This window comes from Simochromis diagramma, unplaced genomic scaffold (assembly GCF_900408965.1).
Source record: "Simochromis diagramma unplaced genomic scaffold, fSimDia1.1 OVJJ01000337.1, whole genome shotgun sequence".
NCBI classification, from domain to species: domain Eukaryota; kingdom Metazoa; phylum Chordata; class Actinopteri; order Cichliformes; family Cichlidae; genus Simochromis; species Simochromis diagramma.
In genome coordinates this window covers 1040669-1062501 of record NW_024386982.1, presented here as the reverse complement: position 1 = coordinate 1062501, position 21833 = coordinate 1040669, and positions in this window count along the sequence as shown.

Sequence of the window (21833 nt, the reverse complement as noted above, 5' to 3'; positions counted from 1 at the left end):
CAACTGCACTTCTTCTGGCCCACTTTAATCCCGGAGTAAAAATGCTATAAATTATACCTTTTAACCAAAAGTAACGAGTCAGTTTATTAACCTTAAATATTTGTAGCAGCAATATTCATCCAAATAAAATGTTTCTACAGAATGAGTATATTAACATTTGGTATTTTATATACAGTTTTCTGGTAAGAATTGTATAGGTTTCCATAATTTTTGATTGCATTGTGTCACATCTGCTGTGGCAGACGTGGAATGGAGAGAGTGTGGACCCAAATGCTGACAATGTAGTTGGAGTGAGGAAATTTACAAAAAGCGAGCCTTTATTTGGGGCTGCACAAAACTACAAACAAAAGCAGAAAACGACAAAGACTAAACTAACAAAACCTAATGTGGGAAGCAAATAAAAAAACAAGCACATAGAAACTAAAGACCAGAAAACCTGAGACATGGACCATAAGAAACACAAGTGCACATATGCAGACGATCCAACAACAGGCAAAGAAAGACAGGGGACTAAATACACAAAGTATAATGAGGGGATGGGAAACAGGAGGGAAACACAGCTTGAGACAATCAGACAAACGAGACGGGAGAACCAAAACTGAACACACTGACATGGGACGTGAGATTGTCAAAGTAAAACAGGAAAAGTGAGACACGCACACACTAAGACACGGACTTGACACTGAGACTGGAAAAAAAAAAAGCAGACATGAGAACGCAGGCAACTGGGGAAGACAGAAAGGTAACACAGAAGGCATACACAGAGACGATACACAGGCTAAGATGAACGCTGAGGGGGGGAGAGCTGAGATCACTAAGAACCTAAGACATAAAGATAACCAAAACCATGAATAACAGTAACCAAAGAATATTTAATCACAAACACAAGCTCTGGGTCTCCAGACCCAGGACTATGACACATTGTTTGCTGAAGGAATGAGCTTCTAAAACATTCTTCCACAACTCATCATCGTTGCCTAATAGTAAATATGCAGTAATAGCAAATATTTATTTAGCTATAGACGTGATGACATTTTAAAAATTTTCAGTCAAGAAGGAGTGCAGAGGGGTGAAGCTGTCCTGGAAGAGTACAGCAGGCTGCAGGAGGTTGTCAACATTTCTGAAAGAATAAAGGCAGGCAGCACAAAACAGCATGTTTTAATATGGTTCAATTGTCTGATCAAACAGTGGAGGAAGTCCGGGGTAGGGGCTTCAGGGTCTCTGCTTGCCTTGCTGTAAAAGTCACTACACACCACTGCCATTCACTATAGGAATGCCTTAATTTCATGTAAACAGGCAACTGTGAACCTAATATTCAGGTCACTAAATGAATGTGACCCGGTGGATATTAAGAGGTTAAACCATCAGATGCGAGGATTTGCTTATTATCTCTGTTCAGTGTTGCTGTGAAGTCACTATCACAGGGATCTGGACTAGAAGCCTTACAAGAGAGATATGGTACTTAAAGAACGGAAATTTATGGGAGAATTCAGCAACAGGAAAAAATGGTAACCTTTAGGGAGAAAAAACCTTTTTAACAGGATTTTTGAAATTGCACTTTATTTACATAATGTTTGAAAATAACTGCCCAGAGGTGTTAGGACAGCATGCATCTGCACAGCTTGCGTCTATTAGATCTTGGTTTTGGACATAATCAGACATAATCTTATTTCTTTTAATGGCTAAAAAGTACAAAAAACTACTCTGGCTTAGACACTCCACTTGAGTGCATGTTTTCCAGGAGTGTATAAAAGACGTATAGTTAGTTAGTTGTAGATGTATGTATAGTTTATAAATCTGTAAAATTAAGCCAACACAAAGTAACCTAAAATTGCATTCTTTTTAATAGTCATCAGCAGAGATGGGCAGTAGGCAAGGCAAGGCAAGGCAAGTTTATTTGTATAGCACAATTCAACAACAAGGTGATTCAAAGTGCTTTACAGAGACATTAGAAACAAAAACAAATAAAGAGCATGATTTAAAATTGATTAAAACAAGCAAACAAACAAACTAACTAAACACACACATTTCACACCTGTTCGCGCGATCTGAACCCTTATCGTAAGGGGAGCTACCAGTCCTTCTGTGGACGAGCTACTTTCTATTTTAAATTCCCTGAATTTAAAATACTCTCTAGACCCAGTCTAGACCCAGCTGGGGAGCTACCCAGAGCTCTAAACCCACTTAACAAACAAACAAACAAACAAACAAAACAGTATATAAAATCAAAACAGATAAAATCAGAACAGTAGATAAGATCAGTAGTTAGTGTAAGTTTTGAAATTTAAGCTTAAAAGTGTGGATTTGGTGCTTTATTCAAATGCAGCTGAGAACAGGTGAGTCTTCAACCTGGATTTAAATAAACTGAGTGTTTCAGCTGATCTGAGGCTTTCTGGGAGTTTGTTCCAGATATAAGGAGCATAAAAGCTGAATGCAGCTTCTCCGTGTCTGGTTCTGACTCTGGGAACTGATAAAAGACCGGATCCAGATGACCTGAGGGATCTGGAAGGTTCATACTGGGTCAGGAGCGTTACTGTAATCCGATTACTTTTTTCGAGTAACGAGTAAAGTAAGGGATTACTATTGCAAAAACGGTAATTAGATTACCGTTACTTTCCCGTAGGAACACTGCGTTACTGCGTTACTAAAACTGTGATTTTTTTTGCGAGAATGTCTCATGACAGTGACGTAAGCAAGTGCAACGTTTGTGACAACAGCTGTGTGCAGATCAACAGTGGATCATATATCGAGTACTGGAGAGAGTATGAGCGTGCAGCGTTTAAAGCGTGGAAGTACTGACCTTACTTTAAGTTTGATTCCATAAAAAGTGACAAAAACATTAGTGTCCGTTGTGCATGGGAAGAAAACTTCTTTTTACAGCGAAAAAAACCCCTAAACTTCCAAGCAAGCACCGAGTGCGCAACAACGTAATGGGAAATTCACAGAGAAACTGCCGTATCCTTCCACTGACCGCTGCGGCACACCTCCACCAGGGTAAACCTCCGCCTACCCTACTCCTGCTTTACAGGTGAAAATAGAGCAAAAGGACCGCTAGTCTTTCACTTTATTTATTTTCTGCTGTGTTTTACTTGCATCTATTTGAAAGAGTGAGTGTAAACACAAAAAAAAAAAAAAAATTATGTGCTGGAATGTGCAGAAAATAGGTTTAAATGTTAAACTAATTTCTTCCAGTCAGGGAATGTTGCATATAATTACATTTTTGCTTGATGCATAAAGTTAAAAGATTAAAACTAATAAAACAAGTTTTAAAAAGGGACTTTTCCATTTGATTACATTTTGTATGATGGATTATGTAGAAAAAATAGAATTGGGCTGAGAGATCTAGCGCTTTATCACCTATTCAGGTTGTAAATTGTTTTTTAAAAGTAACTAAGTAACTAAGTAATTAATTACTTTTCAAAAATAAGTAATCAGTAAAGTAACGGGATTACTTTTTTGGGGAAGTAATAAGTAATTAGTTACTGATTACTTTTTTCAAGTAACTTGACCAACACTGGTCATCAGGTGGTAATATATGTGATTGCTAAAACACTTCTGGTTCCATAAAGCTTTATTGGAAAGCAGCCCTCTGCCCTGACCTCTTTAAACACGTTTCTGATGAGTTTATTGGCTCAGAAAGGAAGATTAAGTATGGTAGAGGTGTGGCTAATATGAGTCATGTATGGGTAATATTTTTTGGAAACATGGCTAGCATTAGCAACTAAACAACCTTTACTGATTTATCATCGTAATGGATAGATATTATACAGGCATACCATTTAATACATGCTAATATCACAAGTAGTGATTACATCCTGTGATCCAGTACAAATACAACTGACACCAAATGCACATTTTTTCACTTTTTTTTTGTTATGACTTTCTTTGTAAGGCAAAGTATAATAATGCGTGAAATAACAATTGTACAACAGCAAAACAAATCCCATCCTCCTAAATGTACCTTGATATAAGCTACACTTATTCTCCTGCAGTTTATCATTTCATTTCACACTTCTTCAAATGACCAATTCATGGGCCATGCTACCAACCATCTGCACTCTGCAAGAAAATTTCTTATAGCAGGACTAATGTACGGAGCATCGTGTTCAAATCTAGAAACACATGAAGTTGCTCTAAAGCATTTACAAACCATGTCTGTTGTCTTTTATTGGATTTGACACGTGACAAAAAAAATTAAACACGTGGTCCATCTACCTTTGCTTTTCACCCACGGAGAGAATTAAAACAGAGTTGTGCATTTGCTGAGATGACTGCCAGACAAGCAAGGCTACTGCTACAAAGACAGCATTTTTAATGAGAATGACAAAAATAGACATGAAATATTTCTCCTTGCTCAGATAATGAAGTGTCTGCATTTTGTGGTAAACAGAAAAAGAAGCCACTTATTACATACCATATAATTCTTAAACACCTTCAAAGTGATGTGAAGGCTGTGATGGAAAAATGCCTGCCTTTTACCTGATGTTTACCTCTAGGGTCTTTACAGGTTAGTGTAAAGTCAAATGTTGATCCTTTATAAGCTCAAGAAACACAAACATGAAACACATTCATTACTCGAGTTTCCTAGTCACTAACCAGGTGCTCTTTTAACTTATGAATCCTCTGTTTTTGTTTGTTTTTGTGCAATATTTTCACCATCTGGACAAGTTTGGAAAGCAAAACTTTACAGTATGGTTAAGGTCTGGGCCTGTATGTTTTATTCAACATTAAATGGTTAAATGTTATTTATTGGGGTGAAGTTTGTACTTTGCTAGATCTATGAAAGACTAAGTACTGCTATTACACTGATAGATATATAACCACTGTGGGCAGCACAGAGGTTAGCACTGTTGCCTCACAGGAAGAAGGTCCTGAGTTTGTGTGGCCTTTTTGTTCTCCCTGTGTTTGCATGTGCTCTCTCTGGGTACTACGACTTCCAAAGTCCAAAGACGTGCAGTTAGTCAGGTTAGGTTAACTGGTGATTCTAAATCATCATAGCTGGTGCCCACCCAAACACTAATCACAATCCTAACTCTAATCCTTTGCAGTGTGAGTAAGTAATTTTGCTTTTGTTATGTCATTCTCCAAAGTGTTGCTGGGGAACATAAAAGCTATTCTTTGTGACATACATTAAAATGTATTTTTGTTTTTTAAAAATTAAAATAAAACAAGAGAGGTGAGGAAGAGAACAGAGTGGGTAAAGACGACTGTTAGGGGTGATTTGTGACCTGCTATTATCAATGCCTTAAAGACAGTGGCACTGACGAAAAAACAGGACTAAGAGCTGGAGGTGGCAGAGTTGAAGATGTTAAGACTTCCGCTGGGAGTCATCAGAAGGGACAAGACATCAGAGGGACAGTTCAGGTTGAGCACGTTGGAGACAAAGTTGGGCTGAGACGTTTGGATATGTGCAGAGGTGGGATAGTGGATATATTGGGCAATAGGATGTTGAATATGGATGTGGATAGGGTTAGATGGACGCAGATTATCAGCTGTAGCTACAGCCAAAAGAAGAAGCCCTTCTCCAAAACATAGGGTCTGAGAAAGGAAAACATAGCTTATGTCCAGGTGTGACAAGTTAATGCCAGCCTTTCAGCTATATCCAAACTTTTCTCAAGTTAATGCTTCACTCCTGTGTAGAGCCTGGGTGTATCTGTGTGCCTGTGAAACCAACATTGCAACAGTGTCACGTACATTTTCCAGTTCCAGTGTCTTGAGCACGTAAGAAAAGCTGCTGTTTCCACAGTGTTGTAGTGCAGCAGTCCCCAACCTTTTTTGCGCCACGGACCGGTTTATGTCCGACAGTATTTTAACGGACCGGCCTTTAAGGTGTCGCAGATAAATACAAAATAAAACCAGTACCAAAAAAAAGAAGATTTATTCGTGAAAACATTAGAGCACTTTTGCAAATGTGTGATGTCTTGATAAATCGAGCAGATATTTGAAGTTTACACAGCTACATTCTCGCATGAAAATATCTTAAAAGTTTATTTTGTGACCCACAAAGAGTAATATTTCAAACTCCGCCACTCTGCATTCCTCTGCCACTGCCTCGTTTGAGTTTTGGACGAAATGGATTCTGGGATATTGCATTTTGCCATTTCGAGCTGATTGGAGACCAAAACAGCCAATCAGATTTTTTTGCATCCAAGTCTGTGATTTGCTGGTTTTGTGGCACAAATATAACGGTGTACAGAAAGAGTTGAGCGCGCACGGGCAGAAATGTTGAGAGCGCAAGCAACATATTGCGAGCAATCACAAATGCAAAAACTGAGCGAGAGGGGCTGCTATTGTGTGTGTGTGTGGATAATAGCAAACACTGAAATACAGTTTTTTGCACGCAGCAATGAATTTTGTTCACTCAAATTTAGCTTTTCTTCGCTCAAAATAAATGTCTCCTCAATATGCAACACTTGCACCTGCAAACTTTTTTTTACGTGAGCTCAGAATAGTGGCACAAAAATACGCCATATAAAAGAGGTTTGCAGTTACATCATAAGTTAGGACAGAGATTTCCCAGAGAAGTCTAAATCACGCTTAAGTGTTTCCTGTGTAGGCCAGCTTCGTCATCGTAGGCTAACATCATCTCAAGATGGTGACCTGACAGATAAGAATATTATTACCAGAGTATTTTACTTTTATACAACACTCCTTGCAAATCCCACGTGTCATACCCATCTCTGTCATTCTATCCTTGTTTTTAAAACATCCCAAATAAGTCCATACTTTTAGTTGAAATTTTTTTAATTTTATTTAAAAAAAAACAAACCCTCAACAACACATAACATCTACTGGACTGACAAAGCCATTAATTGCATTATTATGCAGTGACAGTCAAGAATTTTGCTGAGCCTACTGCATCGTTACTTCAAAAACTGTAGCTAAACGAGGTCAACTCAAAGCTGTTCTCAGTTTTAGCTCTATAACTGTGGTATGAACTCCCCACTGAAAACATTGTTGGTGCATTACCACCTTTCATACTAAAACCCAGACACCCCAGGCAAGCACCAAGCTCCATTTTACTTCCTAACCTCTTCAACATACATGAAGTCACTGGTGATGTATCTAGTACTTCAAATCAATTTATTTCAGTTCAATTCACATTTATTTGTATAGCGGTAATTCACCACAACTGTCACTTTAAGGATAGGGTTTAGGATATGCTAACGTCAAGTAGAATGGTTACCTATTTAAAACATCTAAACGCAAAAGTTTTTAACAGAAAAACTCTAATGTGAGAATAATTATATAATTAAAATTTCAAGCAAAATGACAGGCCTCTCAGGCCTATTTAGCTATCCAATTCCAGTAACGAACCTATACCACCATCAAAAGATCTATACCATCTACATATAGATAGATAGATAGATAGATAGATAGATAGATAGATAGATAGATAGATAGATAGATAGATAGATAGATAGATTGATTTACTTCTATTTTCCCCTGTTTCAAGAAGCAAGAAAGTTGAGCAAGTTTGTTGATAGCTGACAAGGACTTGTTGTTTGCTGGTATCAGGTGTGTGTTCAAGGCCACAGGCGGTAGTCCTGAACAGAATGGTTCTGGGAAGATGAAAATATTCTGCTATTCTCTTGCCTCTGTGTGGTGCTCCTGGTTTGTTTCAGCCCAATGTATGTAACTGCGTTTGCTCTGTAAGTGTGATATAACTGCACATGTGTTGAGCCATGTGCAATGTTTTTATTATGGGGATCTTTAGATGGTATAGGTTTCTAAATTGCCAATCTATGAGGTGCAAATGGAGTGCTGAGCCACGTGGCTCCCCCACGGTTCATAAATGAGCAGAGTGTAATGGTTAATATAGGTACAGGAACACATTATGTGTTTCACGGTATTATGGAAGCCAAGCTGCTTTCTTCATTGGTTGCAGTCATAATATCCTGCAGTGCAGCGCTATTGCATATACTGTTACAAAACATGTATGTGTTTCACATGTATTCTGGTATTTATAGGCTTATTATCAGAGGCAGTGCTGATTACATGTTGGCATGTCACTCCTCCCCCGATATGTATTCACACATCAGCTCTCCTCATTTCTCACTTTATTCTCTGACAGAAGAGTGGGAGGACTATTCATCTACAAAGAAATGCATGCAGCCTGTTTTTAAACTAGCAGTGTATGGACCGCAGCTTGGCCAAAAATATTGATATACCAAAAAACCCCAAAAGCAAATGTTCAATCAGAACAAGTCACTTATTCCAATTTTATTTGATTATTCTTTAAATTGCACATGTCTGAATCATGTAGACTGAATGTGCTTAACAGCAACAACAGCATAAATGTTCAGTTTGCATTGAACAAGTCATGTCTATTGGCCTGCATCCATGTCATGTGACAGTCACATGACATGGATGCTTCTTTTTAAGGTTCAAGGTTCAAGGTTCTTTATTTGTCACATGCATAGTTATACAAGTATAACACACAGTGAAATGTAGCCTGACACGCTCCTCGACATGTGCAAAAATTGTGGGGGGGGTAGAGGAAGAACATTATATATATATATATATATATATATATATATGTAGTATATACATTGGGTGAATGTGCAGTAGTAGCAGCAAGCAGGTGAATTCTGTACATTAATATGAATAGACATCTGACTATTTTACAGGATAGACAATATAAACATATTTAAAATTAAAGGAATTTGAAATGTACATTGTTCCTTGGTTTAGTGTCTGGAAGAGAGTCCTGTCTCAGTCAATTATAGATGATGTGAGAGGGCGGGTGTGTGTGTTTAGGGCCCGGATGGCTTGGGGATAGAAGCTCCTCTTGAGTCTCTCTGTCCTTGCCCGAAAGATGCGGAACCTTCTACCAGATTGCAGAAGTTGGAACAGTTTGTTGCCAGGATGGGACGGGTCCTTCAGTATCTGCGCTGCTCTAGTCCGGCATCTCCTGGTGTAGGTGTCCTGAAGCGGGGGGAGAGCAATCCTGCAGCAGCGTTCTGCTGTACGGATCACTCTCTGGAGAGCTTTTTGGTCCTTTACACAGCTGTTCCCAAACCACGATGTCATGTTCTGTGTGAGGATGCTCTCCACAGCGCCTGTATAGAAAATCCTGAGGATCTTTGGAGAGACCCTGAACTTCCTCAGTTGTCGTAGGTGATACAGGCGCTGCCTAGCCTTTTTGGTCTGGACCTGAATGTGGGCAGCCCATGTCAGGTCTGAGGAGATGTGGACACCAAGGTACTTGAAGGACTGCACCCTCTCCACTGGAGCTCCATTGATGATAATGGGCTTGTAGTCTCTGTGCTGACCCCTTCTGAAGTCCACCACCAGCTCCTTGGTCTTGCTGACGTTCAGCTGGAGGTGATTGTCCTGGCACCACGATGCCAGATTCTTCACTTCGTCCATGTAGGCCGCCTCATCGTTGTTGGAGATGGCACCCAGCACCACTGTGTCGTCAGCAAACTTCACAATGGTGTTGGAGCCATGGGTGGCCACACAGTCTGAAGTGTAGAGGGAGTAGAGCAGTGGCGAGAGGACACATCCCTGAGGTGCTCCTGTGTTGATGGTGATGCTGTTGGAGAAGCACCTGCCCACCCTCACCACCTGAGTTCTGCCAGTGAGGAAGTCCAACACCCATGCACACAGACGGCTGTTAAGTCCCAGATCCCTGAGCTTTGTGAACAGTCTGCAGGGCACTATTGTATTAAACGCTGAACTGTAATCAACAAACAGCATTCGCACATAGTTACCCTGTTTCTTGTCCACGTGGCTGAGAGTGGTGTGTAGGACGTGGGCGATGGCATCCTCTTTACAACTTCTTTGTAGTTTCAGAGAGTTGAAGAGCCACAAAGACCACATTTGGAGTTAAATACTGTAAATACATGATTCTTCCTGTCTGCTTTTATTGTTATTGTTGTTGTTATTGGGGGGGTTGTCTATTGTTTGTTTTCAGTTTATTTAAGTTGCTGTGAATTAACATGATTCTTTTTTTAAACATGCTTTTGATGTTTTCAGTTGATATTTTGTTTAGATTCAAGCAATAAAATACTTGATTATGTCTAGGAGAAGATCATGGCTCGAATAGATCCTTTTACGATGTTCGTGTGGCTCCTCTAAGCTGTAAGTGGTTGTTGTGAAAAGCTCTGCTTCCTGTAAGCAGCACTTTGAGGTGAGGGTGTGTCTCAAACAACCTTTTCATGATAAAATGTTTTTCACTAAGTGTAATTTCAAACATTAGCATCCACCACATTAATACAGTCCTCCTCTACTTTTCTTTTTCATCCAAAAGGATTTCATGCACCATAATTGGTCCACGATTTCCATCTCACATACATCATAAGACTACATCCAGCGTATCTGAATCCATCTTTCTTAAACAGATGGGCTTAGCAGATATTTTCATGTTTAGCAGGAGAGCACTTGATATTTTCAATCTTCAAGTTTGAGTTTCATTTTCTCTTGGAGAAAGTTGTTGTCCGGTTTTAGTTGTGGATTGTAACCAGCAGCTTTTAGGGGGACATTGAGTCAGTTCTTTCTATTCAATGATCTCAAAAAGAGCTGCTTTTGGAAGTTATCATTGTTCACAAGAATTTTCCTGCTCCTTCTTCATGTCTTCACAGAAAGGAAACTTTTAAAGACTATTTTTCAATTCAATTCAATTCATTTTAACTGTATAATGCAATATCACAACAACATTCACTTCAAGGCACTTTATACTGTAACCCTAGAAAAATACAGACACAAACCTGTCTGAGCAAGCACTCTGCCAGGTTCAGGGAGGGTCAGCCATCTGCTGTGACTGTGTGGAGGTGGGGGTAGGGAGACAGGACAACAGACACACTGTGGAAATGCAGAATGAAAAAAGGGGTAAGTACATTGTGGGAAGCACCCACCAGCTTGCAGTGTAACCAAGGATTCAGGGTCATCTCATCCAGCCCTAACTATAAAATGGAACCAAAAGGAAAGTTTAAGCCTAATCTGTCACCTGAATCAAAGCTGGGAGCTGTTTTCACAGAAGAGGGGCCTGAAAGTAAGCCTGCAGTGCGAGAGCAAAGTGCTTTTTGGGGGTGATATGGTAATACGAGGTCTTTAAGAAAGAGATGAAAAGCCACGGAGCGCTACCGATCTGTGAGTCGTTTGGTACCGGGTCGTGAGAGTTGAGGCTCAGGTGTGAAATTTATGGTTTTCAGGGTTTTTTATCAGTTTTTATCTTTATTTTTTATTGTTTTTATCGTTAACTCGGTTTTCCTGGGTCTTTTCCCGTGTGTTATGAATAAATCTTCTTCAACGATTGCACAGCATGTGCTTTTAGGCTGCAACACAGGAGGATTTAAGTGAAAAGGCCTAAAATGTACTGTAGTTGAGTTTCTGACTGCTGACATAAAGCGGGATGAAGTGAACAGCGGGCAGAGTGAATAAATGACAGCTTATTTTGGTAGCGGGGTTCTTATGAGATGTGTATTTGTTGGAGTTCACTACAAACGAGTTAAATTCCAATTTGGTACCCTACATGAAGTCCTTGTGTTTTAATAAGGAGTTTCAAAGATTTGATCATTTACACACCAAATGCTGCATTCGAATTTCCATCGACTTACTGGTTCTCAGCGGCTTTACTAAGCACAAAACAGCAGCCCTGCTGAGAGACATCTGATTAAAGAGCTCACATTTGGTGTGTGTGTGTGTGTGTGTGTGTGTGTGTGTGTGTGTGTGTGTGTGTGTGTGTGTGTGTGTGTGTGTGTGTGTGTGGACAGTGGGCTGATTGAGGATCTTTATCATCTGTTTACCAGGACAGAATCTCTGATTGCAGTACTAATAGTAAATGTGCTCCCACATCCTCAGCCATAATGGAAAATAAGTAGTAGGGAATGCAGAGTCAATTCTGTTGAGAAGAAAGTGATTAAACTTTGTGCTGCAAATCAGCGAGTATTGAGATGCCTGTGTGTGCACAGCACAGGCAAAGCATTTCTCTGTAAGCTCAGAATCAAAGTGGACACAGAACTGAGGTATGTTCTGTTTACTCTCCTCTGGTTTTTCACTAGAACATCTCCAAAGGGAGTTGTCTCAGAACTGAGCAGTCGCCCTCTATTACAGAGGTTAATCTTGATTCACATGCAGCCATATCAGACATTTTCATCTGCTCTCTCTTCTCATTTGGGAGTTTGTTTGAAGTGGAGAAAAAAAACGCTGGGTAAATAATATTAAGTGAAAACAAACAAGTACCCATCCTGACCACCATCATCAATCGTCATCATCATCAATAAATCCAAGCAAGAAGGGCCAAGTTCTTGTTTTTTGGAACAGTGACCACCCGTAACCCCCAACCATTTGTTTTGGTGAAAAGTTTAAACCAAAACTATGAGCTAAAAGAGACCAAATGATCTGTGTAGAAACGTGTAGAAAAAGCTGGAGCTGATATTCTGCTGTTGTTACAGACATGTAGAGTTGTGCTTTATTCTGGGGAAACACAGATTATGTCATATACTCAGAGTGCTTAAAACACAGTTTATAAATCACAGCTGCTCTCCTGTGTATTTTGCTTTGTCTCCATTATTTTGTTTTTTTAGAAATGTATTTTAAAAACTACAGAATGAGTTGAGTGGAACTCGGGAAGATCAACACGGCAACAGATTGTCTGCATTTGCTGTTTGTTCCTTCCACATCTGTGCTTCCTTGATTTCTGGGAGTTACCTCACTCTGGATAGCACTTCAAGGTAGACAGCTTATCAAGATGACAGAGTGTTGGCAGAAAGCCTCAAGGTGAAGTGTTGCATATTGTTCCTTTCACTCGTTTAATAATAAACCTTTGAGTGAACATCTGAAGGGCCGACTCACTTTGCATTAGTCAGTGTGTTCCTTGTCTAGAGGATGTTAGTGCATATGGTTGTAATCCAAAAAAGCATCATATGAAAAGTCAGTAAAAAAAAAACAAATGTAATCCTCTGTGTGAGACAGAATTTTATTATAGCAGTTTGAACTATTATTTTAATGCTTACAGAGAGCCTTATTAACCACTGTTTTTTAGACTTAGCAGCTCCAGGTCATGCTTTTTTTTCTTTTCTTTTTTTACAATGGGACCCTTCAGAGGGCGTTCCTTTCTTCTTATCATCAACGCTGACCCAGACCAATTTGCAGCAGACTCTCTCTAAACCCTGAGGAGAGCCCACTCCATAATCAGCATGTCAGTATAATCAGCACTCATCACTCAGTGACCTTCATGATGATTTGAGAAGGAGAAGCCAAGACCAAATCCCAGGAGCTTGTCTGCAGCTAACTTTTGCATTGAATAAAAAATTAATATTTTCATATTTGGTAATGAAAGAAGATAAAACCGTATCAAGGAAAAAGTTTGTCAAATTGAATATATACAATGTGTTCTCAAAAGAATTTGCTCATCCACCCTCACACACATGAATTTGAGTGTTATACCATTCATAATCCATAATGTAATATGATGTCGGCCCACCTTCTGCATCTGTAACAGTTTCAGTTCCTTTGGAAGATTTTCCACAAGGTTTAGGAGTGTGTTTATGAGAATGTTTCACCATTGCAGCATATTAGACAAGAAGGCCTGGCTCACAGTCTCTGCTCTAATTCATCCCGAAGGAGTTGTTTTGGGTTAAGCTCAGGACTCTGTGCAGGCCAGTCAAGTTCTCCCACACCAAACTCACTCATCCATGTCTCTGTGGACCTTGCTTGTGCACTGGTTCACAGCCACGTTAGAACAGGAAGGGACCATTCCCAAACTGTTGGAAGCATGAAATTACTCAAATGGCGGCATGCTTTATATAGCTGCCTCCAAGCTTTACATTGTGCTTGTTGATGTAAAGCTTTGAGGCAGCTGCTGAGCCATGGAAACCCATTCCATGAGGCTCACTATGCACTGTTCTTGACCTAATCTGTAGACCACATGAAATTTGGAGGTCTGTAGCGACTGATTCTGCAGAAAGTTGGCAACCTCTGCACACTATGTGCCTCAGTAGCCGCTGACCCCTGGTGTTTTTTTTGGTTTTTTTGGATAACCTCAGAATCAGTATAAGTCAGCTAATTATAAGTTTAATCAATTTTTTCTGAGGTCCTTTAAATAGCCAATATTATATAGTGCTATCCTGCCTGGCTTCTCTAATTTTTCTTAAATAAGAGCCATTTCAAAAGCTTGAATAATTTTACTGTGGACTGAATGACTACCAAGGCCAGGTAGAATAAAAAGCTGATTACTTAAAAACTTAAGAAAAAATTTAAGTAATCAAAGTGTTAAATGGTTGTAACTAAGCTAATGCTTCAGTCTTTCTCATGACACTGTTGGGTAGTGATGTCTCATTTGTTTTCACCACTGATCTGCCACTTAGTGTGTAATGTATTTTAGCAGATCTAGTGTGGTAGGTTATAGAACAGAGGTTTCCTATATCCATGATGTGTCTCATATATTGTTTGTTTGGCCTGGTGGTTAGTATTGTTGCCTCACAGCAAGTTGGCCCTAAGTTTGACTCCACCATCTGCCTGGGGATACACAGAAACTCCTTTCTGTGTGGAGTTTGCACGGTCTCCCTATGTTTGTGTGGGTTCTCTGTCTTCTTGGGCGACCGTGGCTCAGGGGGTTGGGAATCGCACCTGTAACCAGAAGGTCGCCGGTTCGATCCCTGGCCTCTCTGTCCTGGTCGTTGTGTCCTTGGGCAAGACACTTTACCCTACTTGCCTACTGGTGTTGGCCAGAGGGGCCGATGGCGCGATATGGCAGCCTCGCTTCTGTCAGTCTGCCCCAGGGCAGCTGTGGCTACAACCGTAGCTTGCCTCCACCAGTGTGTGAATGTGAGAGTGAATGAATAGTGGCATTGTAAAGCGCTTTGGGTGCCTTGAAAAGCGCTATATAAATCCAATCCATCATTATTATTATTATTATTATTCTTTCCTCCCTCTGCCTGTTGTAAATCTCAGTGCTTCACCTTGGTCATGTTAGACCAGTGTCTAGACTTCAGGAGGCCATGCTCTGCTACAGTACGTACATTTATCTAATTGCCAAATATCTTATTAATCAAATTCTGTATCTCAATGAATCATGTTCAGTCTCCGGATGCCTTTTTGCCAACTGCACTGTTGCCAAAAACCCAGTGTCAGATGGTCAATGTTCCTTCCTGCTGTATAGTGTCTTGGTGCAGTTGAGAGAGAACACTGGGTACTAAACCCTAAAATGTGATGCCTCCTGTTGTGCACCTGCTTACCTGCTTAGAATTTTTTGGAAGTGGCCCAGAGGGGCACAAGGAGAGAACTTTGAAGGGGGAATCAGCCAGATTTAAATGAAGTATGATTTGTGCTTTTTAATGGGAGCTTTTTGTTGCTTTCTGATCACACCCTCCAAAGATGTGGAAATCATCTTCATTTTAAATGTCGCAGCAAGACAGTAACACAGACTAATGCTACAGTCATGATGAAGACTTTTGATAATTTTTTTAATTCACATTATTCCAAAACCCAAGTTGTTCTTTGCATTGCAAAGCTTTAGTAAACTGGATTTTCTTCTTTCTTTTTTTAAGTCTCTCATAGCTTAAATTATGAAGAATGGCACATAGCAAACAAAGCAAGAAGAGACTTATGTAATGCCTAATTTATGATATGGGAATATACTGTTTACCCAGCCAGAAAAATAAACTTAACTTTTACACCCTCAAGAGTTCATCTTCTATTCAGATATTCTCTATGGCAGAGGTGGTCAGAAACACGAAAAACTAGGCAGTGGATTGTAATTCTGGCTCAATGTTTAGGTTATATCTGCCAACACAATGCTGTAAAACCCTTGTGACACAAACATATACAGTATATACACTGGAGCAGAAACCAGATCCAAGTGAACCACAAAACAACATAAGTGCAATTGAGATTGTTTGGCATTGTGCCCAGAGCAAAGGTTTCATGGTAAGTGTATATTTTAGAGTTTGGGTGTGTCTTCTGGGACAGAAGCAGTGAACCAAAGATGATTCAGTAAAGAATAGCCTGCAGCCACTGGCCCCGTATATATTTATGAGACAGTAAAAGGCGAAAGAGAAGGGAGAAAAAAAAGCAATACTGTAACAAAAGGAGAAGCGAGGAGCAGTGATGTGTGTACAGTAAGTTCTGTCTTGTCTGACTGTGTGCTTGTAGGGGTGTCAGCTATCTGTCCATCTTTAGCTCTCCATGGCATGGTGTTGCTTCTGTGTTGCATGCTTTTCCTTTTCACTCACATACCTACCTACAATATTTGTACTGCAATATGGTTGCACATATGAAACCGATGCACAACAAAAGAGGAACCTTTATACTCAAATAACTCAGTAACCTTTGGTACACACTAATAGGAAGTCTCATTACATGAACTTTAAAGTGTATTTCTGTAGAAGAGAAAAGCACTCTGGAATTTATTACTTCAACTCAAAATAGGGGAAGGATGAACAGTACTTTGTGTTGGACCAGAGAAACAACACTGAACATAAAACATGTTCTTCTCATTTGCAGGTGTGTAGGCTTCACTAGTATCACATCATCCCCACCATCCTATCAGCTGATTTTAGGTTCAATGCAACAGCGTTTGAGTTAAAGCACATGTTCAGTTTCACTGCAGTGAATATGTATTTTCATGCTTGACAGGAGAGAAGTTAATCCGGCAGCCTGCTGGGAAACTTTCCTGTGGTTTGTCCAAATGCCTTCAGTAATGGATCTGTACTCGAAGCTGCCAAAATGAGTTTTAATGTCAGAAATATTATTATAAATGTATTGAGTTCTTTAGAGGGCATCTCAATGGATTTCCTCTCCAAGATATTTTTCACATATTGCAATTTTAGGCTTAAAAAACAAATCAATACTCTTTGAAGGCCAGACAGTAAGAACACAGTCTGCAAGCCTTGAGAATATTTTGTTACCTGCTGTGAAGTTAAATTGGAATCTCGCTGAGGAGCAAACTTTTTGTTGTTGTTGTTCTCCCAGTCTGCTTCCCCACAAAGAAGAGCTACCCACCAGCTGATAAATATTTTATTTCTTGAATATTAATTTTCCTTAATGGGGCTCAAATGAGACAGGTGTGCTGACACAGACAGCAGCCGTCTGCTACACTTCAGCTCCTCTAACTCAAGTCAGCCTGACCTCATGAGCATGTTTGTGCCTTTAACTCACAAGTAATGCGGCCTGCTATGCAGCTGTATGACACTCTAACAAGCCTTTGCTTAAGCAATTCATTTGTTGTATTTTATATTTGATTTTTATAGATAAGCAGTAGACATGTGTCTGGGCACTGTACCCATACATTTCCATGGATGCTGCTTTACAAACCAAAGTTTCTAGCACATGTGTTGTGGAAATGCTTGCAAAACTTTAGGATAGTTTAGCAAAGTTATCTGATGTTGTAACATTCACTAAGGTCTCTGTTATATAAACTGGATTCTTGCATAAAGATATTTTCCTGCAAAACCTCCATGAAAAGTGTCCAATGAAAAAATTGTCATGGTTCAATAAAGTTAGTTGAGTTTAATATATTTTATTCACCTGATTGATAAATTACATATCAATATGTTATATTTTTATAATTTAATACATAATTTTAATAAATTCGATGCCACTTTCATACCTGTGTATTTTCCTTTAACCATATCAGACTTTAAAGCCGAACACTGAATGTACCTGATTCAGTCACAGCTCATCTAGGGGGGGGATTCAACAGACTGCTGCTGGCTATTATTTTTTTTGATCTCTCCGTCAATAAAATAATCATTCTTACAGGCATCAAAAACTATTTCCATTTTTTCCAAAACCTTCTTTTTTGCTTATCTCCAAAATCCTTGGTTTATGATTAGACGGGGTCGTCATCAATCCTGACTAATTAAAATAGGCCAGAAAGTCAAGCTTCCTATCATTTTTATCTCATTGGATTCAATGCATGACAACACTCCACATTTGGGAAATATATCATTTAAAATAAAATCAGTGTTTTTGTTGCATTTTAAAACTCTAAAGAACTAAAGAGTCTGGCACAAGAGGTAATAACCATCCGGAGGCCAGGCCACTGCAATTAAATTAGCAGGTTTCAGCAAAGAGAGGGCTCGAGTCTGGCAGGTGAAAAAGCTGAGCTGTGTCTCCGTGAGTGGTTAGTCCTGGAATAAAAATGATTTTTTGAGTGATTACTGATTTAGCAATAACACAGATGTAGTGTTTTCAGCCAATCACCAAATAAACTTTTAGCAAGTTAATTGATCTGCGAATGAAAATGTCTAGCAGTACTTCTGCTATAGAATAAAGCTACCTCGCAGTTTCTGTGTGTAGATTGCTTGGAGGGGAAAGCAATTTCCTTTCATCTTCCCTTTCCTGTGAATCATCTGTGAAATTCTTGCAGTATATGACCCTTTTCCACAGGGTGTTGGGTGTCTAATCCAGAGGCAGTTTAACACATTTGCTCTTCCCCCCCCCCCCACCGAACTGGTGCAGGTGTCAAAAATACAGGCACCAGCATGACACCATATAATTGCTGGGTCCAAAGTTGGAACCACTGAGTCAGTCACTAGCTATTGGAAGGTCTACCACAAGAAATTCACTAATGACTGGCAGATACATGTCACAAATTCTGTCATATGACATTACTAAAATATTACTGCAACCTCTATGAAATGCATTTTCATTTAACCAATAATTTGCCCATAAATGAGGCTTTTTAACAAATCAAACTGCTTGAAAATTGATTAAAAATTCATTTTTTAAAATACAAAATTCAGAAAAATAGCCCTAACAAAACACAGTGTGGGTACCTCAGTAAACATGTTTCATGATTTTTAAGTATAAATTTGCAAATTAATGGGCAAAAGAATGAAAGGGAGTAAACCAACTGTAAGGCACGTGAAGTACAATTTTTCAAATGCATTCAGTGCATATTATGTGAAGTTTTATTAAATTTTTGTGCGGATGGGCTGATTTCTGGCATATCCCCCTATTAAGACTATCTTCTTGAGCAAGTACTGACAGATTCCATCACAGCTGCTTGTTTTAGATCTCTCAGCAGACGTCTCCTCGTACCTGTGCCTCTGCCGTGGACAGTGTTCTTCAGCGTACTGTAACAGTCGCAATTGAGTGGTGTCTCTTTAAGACAACCTAAGTTAATGTTTAGTGATGTCACAAGCATGCGCCACTGCCATCTGGTGCGTATGGAAGAAACGTGCTTGCATATGGACACGTGGACTGAGATGGTCCTCATATCTTTACTTCCCTAACTCAATGTAGCGTTACAGGTTGTATGAACACTGCTCGCCTCGTATGATAAAACAGCAGCCGTTCAATCGGGCCTTGTAAGGTTTGTGCAGAGTGTGTTTATTAAAGAACAATCACTGTGGAATACCCAGTACCAGTGTGGCTGTGGGTTTTTGACTGCCGCCTCCTCTCAACCACTGTTACAGTACCATACAGTGAATATTCAGCTTTTAGTGAAGTAGATGGAGACGCAGTGAGTTCTGAGTTAGTGTTGGCAAAAAACCTCTGCATTCTGAGTGAATTTTGAGGTGGCACAAGATGGGACATCACAGTTGAGATCACTTGCTATGAAGATTCAGACTCCACTCAGACTCTGTTTGTTTGTTTTCCCAAGAAAAACAGGATGTGTAATCCCCCTCTTCCACCCATAATTTACACCGATTGACATGACACCACAGCTTTGATGGGAACTCCAGTGGGGCCAGTGCCACACCAGACTACCTTTAGCCACACCCCTGGATAAAAACAGAGAAATAAAAAAGATCATTATATGAGCAACTTCTGTGACAACAAAAGCAAATTCTTTTCTGATCTTTTCTCTGACAACAACAAGAAAGTTAAAAGAAACACCACCACCGTCTGTTGTGCTGCTGTGACTAAACATCATTTTACTTCTCTTCTGTCATTAAAAAAAAATCCTTTCATTAGTTGGGAGACAAAGAGCAGGCTGTTCTTGATCCTCAGTGGTTACCTCTTATCTTCTCAACAATAAAGAGAATCAGAATCACCAAAACTAAACTGCAAGCGATGCGGAGCAGAGACCAGGGTTCAACTGTGAAACCTTGGACATTAGCAACCATATGGAGCTGTAATTTAATGTTAAACCAGTCTTGTTTTTGAAACCACATGGATAGCACCTGACCAATCAGCAATGGCCTGGAGCATGTCAAACTTCTGTGTTCTTCCAAAATTTCTTTATACCTAATCCTAAGCTTCTGGTTATAACTTAAAAAACTAACAGTGGTAAGTTGATTGAAAAAAACAAACATGCATTTTATAGTACAGATGTTGTTCTAATAATAAGATGTGTATTGTTTGTGTTGGATTCTTTAGAAATTTGTGGCATACAGGGAGTGGCACCACAAAACTAATGCAAGTGATGGTAAGTCCAATTTTAGACATGCACCAGTTGTCTTGTGCAACAAGTACAGTTAGTAATTCAATATCTGTAATGTATTCAATTTTGATTTGAATGAATTAGGTATAAGAAAAAAGGGTATCACCAGTAGTTATGCTATTTTTTTTTTTACTTCTTCTGTGTTAATATAGCTTGTTTTCAGATCTACATTTCACTCTTAAAGTTTTCCTTCAAATTTTGCCAGATAGTGACTAAAAATGTACTCTTTTTTTTTGCAGTTGTCTGCTTGGCTCTTTTATGGAAACCAGTCCATTAAGTATCACGCCATAGAACTGCACAACTCTGTATAAGGGTGTATGCTTGTGCTCAGTTCAGTGAATTAACTTAAATCTCTTCATTGACCTCAACTTGCACTATAAATCTGAAAATGTTTTGAAAAATGTGTCACACAAAAGTCCTCTAATATGCTCCAATAACACTAAGATTGAGATTTTGATTTTCCATGTATTTCAATAAGTGCCCTGCAAAAGGCTAAATTATAGATGATGTAAAAGATGGACGCAGCTTCTAGGTCTGATGTGTCAATGTGGAAGTCCCTTAAGCCTGAATTGTTTTTAAAAACCATCTTGTTATTTATAAGTTTGTAGAGTATGACCCTACAATAATGCATTAGAGAAAAACCCCAACAATCACCGATGAACGCCCTTTTAACAGGAAAACACCTCCAACAGAACCAGGCTCAGGGAGGGGCGGGGCCATCTGCTGCGACCAGTTGGGGAGAGAGAAGTAAGGCAGGATAAAGACATGCTGTGGAAGAGAGACAGAGGTTAATAACAGATATGATTCAATGCAGAGAGGTCTGTTAACACATAGTGAGTGAGAAAGGTGACTGAAAAAGAAAAACTCAATGCATCATGGGAATCCCCCGGCAGTCTACACCTATTGCAGCATAACTAAGGGAGGATTCAGGGTCACCTGGTCCAGCCCTAACTATATGCTTTAGCAAAAAGGACAATTTGAAGCCTAATCTTGAAAGTAGAGATAGTGTCTGTTTCCCAAACCAAAACTGGAAGCTGGTTCCACAGAAGAGGGGCCTGAAAACTGAAGGCTCTGCCTCCCATTCTACTTTTAAATACTCTAGGAACAACAAGTAGGCCTGCAGAGCGAGAGCGAAGTGCTCTAATAGGGTGATATGGTACTACAAGGTCATTAAGATAAGATGGGGCCTGATTATTTAAGACCTTGTATGTGAGGAGCAGGATTTTGAATTCAATTCTGGATTTAACGGGAAGCCAATGAAGGGAAGCCAAAACAGGAGAAATATGCTCTCTCTTTCTAGTCCCTGTCAGGACTCTTGCTGCAGCATTTTGAATTAAGGTTTAAGGCTTTTCAGGGAGTTTGATGTACATCCTGATAATAATGAATTACAGTCGTCCAGCCTAGAAGTAATAAATGCATGAACTAGTTTTTCAGCGTCACTGTGAGACAGGATATTTCTAATTTTAGAGATGTTGCGCAAATGAAAGAAAGCAGT